This window comes from Poecilia mexicana, unplaced genomic scaffold, assembly GCF_051168715.1.
Source record: "Poecilia mexicana isolate PSO_F unplaced genomic scaffold, ASM5116871v1 scaffold_22, whole genome shotgun sequence".
Lineage (NCBI taxonomy): Eukaryota > Metazoa > Chordata > Actinopteri > Cyprinodontiformes > Poeciliidae > Poecilia > Poecilia mexicana.
Genome location: NW_028263391.1, coordinates 25,692,741 through 25,698,239, shown reverse-complemented (window position 1 = coordinate 25,698,239; position 5,499 = coordinate 25,692,741). Strand labels below are relative to the sequence as shown.

General features: G+C 44.3%; 1 long non-coding RNA gene across 1 annotated transcript; it reads right to left on the bottom strand.

Annotated features, from left to right (window-relative positions):
• Nucleotides 1–855: 855 nt before the first annotated feature.
• LOC106923926 (uncharacterized) lies at nt 856–4,636 on the bottom strand. Its single transcript, XR_001419528.2, has 2 exons — nt 4,457–4,636; nt 856–1,433 (listed from the first exon to the last, which is right to left on the bottom strand). It is a non-coding gene; the product is annotated as an uncharacterized LOC106923926 (long non-coding RNA).
• Nucleotides 4,637–5,499: the final 863 nt, after the last annotated feature.

Genomic DNA, 5,499 nt, shown 5'->3' with positions numbered 1-5,499 from the left:
TTTGTGATAACAGGAGATCTGCTGCTGTTAGGCAACAATAAACTGCCATAGTTTTGGTTATTTAGCCTGATAAAGATTTAGTGTCAAAGCTAAAAATTTAGCTTGAAACTGACATTGAAAAATGAATGAAGTGGTGAAAACATGACTTTGAAAATGAAAGTGTTATTTTCCCACAGACTCTGACTGATGTTGGTCCTGAACAGAATCGGATCTTTATTCTGACCCGGTTCAGCTTGTTGGCTTGGTCCGGATCAGATTGGTTCGGAGTGAAACTGAATTATCTGAATAAAAACGTCCTGAACCTTTAGAGGCCCCTCCTGATCTCAGCATTTAGTAATCAGCGCTGAAATAAAATGTTTTCACCTTTGCATTATTAACATAATTAGAGTCTCAGAGACAAAAGTTCTGAATAATTTAGGTTTAATCTGTTGAGCCGTCAGCGCTAAGAGGCTAATCATCTCCTCTGATTTCTACTAATAACCAAGTACAACAGCAAAAACATCCATTCATTTAGAGCATATGCATGTAAATTAAACATATTTACTGATGTGTCGATGTGGTTTGAGACTGGAACTGAGATTTAAAGGAAAATTAGGAAACCAAAGCAAAGGAGCCGCGAAGCTGCAGGGAACCAGAGAGAAATGTGAACTGGAATATGAGGCGGATTCACAATTAACAAAATGTTTTCTAACATTTTTCTGCACTAAAACGATTAGATCATAGAAAACAAGACAGCTTCCGCTAGCTGTTCAGCTTGTGTCACTTTATTACCCATGATGCTTTGCATCGGTCACAGGACCATAATGTATAGAGCTAAACTGGTGCCATAAATTTGTTCAAAAATGAAACGGGAAATTTTTTTGCATCTAAAAATATTTTACTCTAAGATTTGTGCTGTGCTATACATGGATCATATCAGTGGCAGGTTTTGAAAACCTATTGATTAAACAGAATATTGATTTTTTAAAGAGATTTCCAGTTTCAAAAATATTTTTATCTTTTTAAAGTTTCCATTTATTTTGTTTTCAGGTTTTGCTTTATTTTCCAATTTCTTTTATTTTTATTTTTTGTTTCCAACATTTTTTTCAATTACAATTTTTTATTTTTTTTTCTTATGTTGACAAAAAGTTTTGAATGTGCTTTATGGCTGAATTTAGCTCTGTAATTATGTATCAGAATATGCTAAACCATAAAGTTTTCCACTTCAAATAGGCTGAAATAATCTCAGCTACAGCTTCATGTTTCACTGAGTGGAAGGACGACATGCAGACGCTGCATGACGGTTCGCTGAGCGTTGCTTTGAAATGTTTCTGCAGGTCTGAAGAGAAAACGGATGAACCGAGAGCCAGGGGTCAGCCGGTTGGATCGCCGCAGCAGCCTCAGGTCACAAACATCTGGCGGCCATCTTAATGTCACCCGTCGTCATGGAAACACTGTGCAGAAAGACAGAAGGAGCAGCATTTGGTCAACTGCATCAGGTCAAAGGTCGCAGTGAGTGAGCTGGTTCTGGGAAAACACCAGCGTTACCATGACTATGATGAAGCTGGCGGTCAGCTGAAACTCAGCGCTGCGTTAGCCTCAGATGTTAGCGGCTGTGACAGCCGGTGCTCCATGATGCTGCTACTGTTTCCAGGGTTTGAGTCAGAGTGCCCCAGGTCAAAGGTCACAGCTCCACAGAAATAGTTTGACTTTCTGATAATCAGCCGAACGGCTCAAAGCCAAAGCGTTACGTCCGACTCTCTGGGTCTCTGACATTTCAGGGAGACAATTTATTTTTCTCTCCTTTGACTTTTAAAGGTGAAAGAATTGAAGAGACATTTTAAAATCCACCACAGAAGAAGAAACAGATCTAAACCTGTTACTTTGACAGGGACAGAACCTGAAAACAGCCAATTTCAGATACAGAGAAGACCTTTGACCTTTAGGCAGCTGAAGATACATGAACTGTGGATGAATGATGGATGGAACGGGGAGAAACAGAGGGAACAAGGGGAACGGAGGGAACGGGGGAAATGGGGGAACAGTGGGAAAGGGGGAACAAGGGGAAACAGGGGAACGGGTGGAACGGAGGGAACAGTGGGAAAGGGGGAACAAGGGGAAACAGGGGAACGGGTGGAACGGAGGGAACAGTGGGAAAGGGGGAACAAGGGGAAACAGGGGAACGGGTGGAACGGAGGGAACAGTGGGAAAGGGGGAACAAGGGGAAACAGGGGAACGGGTGGAACGGAGGGAACAGTGGGAAAGGGGGAACAAGGGGAAACAGGGGAACGGGTGGAACGGAGGGAACAGTGGGAAAGGGGGAACAAGGGGAAACAGGGGAACGGGTGGAACGGAGGGAACAGTGGGAAAGGGGGAACAAGGGGAAACAGGGGAACGGGTGGAACGGAGGGAACAGTGGGAAAGGGGGAACAAGGGGAAACAGGGGAACGGGTGGAACGGAGGGAACAGTGGGAAAGGGGGAACAAGGGGAAACAGGGGAACGGGTGGAACGGAGGGAACAGTGGGAAAGGGGGAACAAGGGGAAACAAGGGAACGGGTGGAACGGAGGGAACAGTGGGAAAGGGGGAACAAGGGGAAACAGGGGAACGGGTGGAACGGAGGGAATGAAGGGAACAAGGGGAATGGGTGGAACGGAGGGAACGGGGGGAACGGGGGAAATGCAGGAACAGTGGGAACAGAGGGAATGAAGGGAACAAGGGGAAACGGGGGGGAAACAGGGGAACGGGGAGAACCTGCTCTACATCATCAGATCAGCATCAGTCCTCCAGACTGGTAAACAGGACATTAATGCTGAGTGAGCAGATTGGTGAATTCATGAACGTTGTCTCAGTTGAATCGGAGAGGCGGATTATTAATCTGTTCCTGATGGTTTTCCTGAGTTACAGTCAGATTATTCTGTCAGGCTGGAGCAACTAAAGCAATAAAAACAGGAAGCTGCCTTCTCGCTGCGCCTTCACACCACAGTGAGGCTAAGAGCTGGATGAGGCCCTAAAACAAAGTCAGACATGTTTCTGTTATCCACCTCTCTCTCTCCAAATTAAAAGCATCATGAATAAACATGTGAATAAATGAATGAGTGTTTGTGTCTTCATGCATAAGCAAGCAGAGCGCAGCGTGGTGATGGGAGGTTCAGGTTTCCCTGCTGGCCTGCTCATAAATATGCAGACTGCTGTCATATTCACACATCATAAGTCATAAAGTCAGAACCAGATCTGCTGACGAAAAGCTGAAGATCCACTGGAAAGATCCATCAATAAGGACTGATTCACCATTCTAGATCTAGATCTATGAGGAGAGATTTAGATTTAGTTTGTGGAGCCGTTTGCAAAGTTACAGTGAGAAATGATCAGCAACAATTTGAGTTATTTAGAGAAAATCTGAGGTTCATGTTTTCACCATGTTCATTCATTCATTCATAACCGTCAGTTTTCAAACTAAATATTTAGCTTGTTAATTAAATGTTTGATTTGAAACTGACAGTGTAAAGTTATTGTAAATAACTAATTATTGCTGTTAATTTTTGACAGTAAATTTAAATCTGCTAACAGGAAACAGTGTTTGGTGGAAACCCGGCGGGTTGAACCGAGTCCGGCTCTGTCAGAACCAAACGACTTTCTGCTAAAACGAACCATAAGAAACTCAGTTTATGTTCCGAGACTGAAAACGAAGAAATGATCAAACATCAACAGAAGAAAGAGCGCAGCGTCCTGCTGAGCTGATGTCTGAGGAAGACCCAGCCAGGTGAGCCCTGCTGGCTTCTGTCAGAGGTCAGAGGTCAGCCTGGGCTCTCTGGATGCTCCAGGCAGAACCAGGGCAGGTTCTGGAAGCATGGTGGCTCCTCTGCTCTCTGAGTGGTAACTTATTAAATCCTCACCTGACTGAGCTGCTGATGTAATGAAGCTGGGGTTCATTTTACCTGTCAGGTGTTCAGAGAGGGAGCAGCAGCTCTGACAGCGCCGCCCTGCAGGTCAGAAAGTCCAACACAACTTCCAGACCAAGTGCTCTCTGCTCCTCTCCTTCATGGACGGTTGGTGGTTAAAATCCATTCATGGAACTTTTATAATATTTTATTTTTCCTATTTGTTTAAACTGTTACTATGTCTTCACAGAAAAAAAACATCCTCCATTTAGCAAAACACGATCACTGAGTGATCATTAAGACATTAATAATAATAATTAGTGTTTCATAAACCTGCAGACTTGGCTCATGTGTCACAATAAAAACATTTTTCTTCTTCTTGTCCTGTTTTCGTGCGTCTGACCCAGAAGGCATCGGCTGTCCTTCGTCTCACTGGAGAATATTCACATTACCAACCTGAGGAGACGAATGAACCGTAACTGCCGAGTCTCATTTGTCTCATATGAAGGGAGGACGGGGACGGGGAGGACAAGGACGGGGACGGGAGCGAACTGTTCCCTTTAATCCAGGAGCTGCAGAGGAGGAAACACTAATTACCTGAACTCTGCCAGCTGTGACCTCGACTCGCCTTGGAAGCTGCATGAATGCAGAGCTGCACTTAATGAGAAATCCTACTGATTGGCTATTTTAAAGTATTCGCTGACCGGCTGGTCTGAGGAGAAACAACATTTATTTTCTGTGGTGCTGGTTTGGCTTCCAGCCTCTAATTGACACCAGGATGCCAGGTGAACGTAATTAGCTGCAATTAGCCACCAGGATGAGGGATTACTGACAGCATGTGGCAACCTGAGGACAGAAAAGAAACAACCACAGAGCTAATGAACTGATGGCGATTTTTCAATTAGAAACCAAGGAGAAATTGTACCTAAAAATGGCCGTTTTACTTTATATGAATGCAATAATTTATCATTTACACTGTGACTTTCTGATTCCCAGTTTTAGCTCATACCATTTATAGGTATGTTTCAGCCAGTTGCTGATCTTCCAACATTAAAGAAATTAAAGAGTTTATTTATCTGGAAAAAGCCACACTGAGCCTCACCTACTTTAAAAATGTAACTACGTTTTGTTTTTATTAAACTTTTCATGCAACAATTAACATATTTCACTTCCTCTTTCCTAACAGCTAATCAACCAGCAGATTCTCTGCGTCCAGACGATAACCCAGCAAGAGAAATAAACCTCAGAAAGATCACATGACTTCTGACCTCTGACCTGACCCTTTGGTTCCTCAGTGGTCCTTCTAGCTGCTGCAGAACATTTCAGTACCAGAGGACGAAAGTCTCTGACCAGAGAAACTCATCCAGGATTTAGTGGCTTTGATTCCTGCAGCAGGTCAGACTGACGACCAGAAGCTGCAGCTGGAGATCTGACTAGAACCAGGAGGGTAGAGACACCACCTGGTTCTACACCACCTGGCTCTACACCACCTGGTTCTACACCACCTGGTTCTACACCACCTGGCTCTACACCACCTGGCTCTACACCACCTGGCTCTACACCACCTGGTTCTACACCACCTGGCTCTACACCACCTGGTTCTACACCACCTGGTTCTACACCACCTGGTTCTACACCAC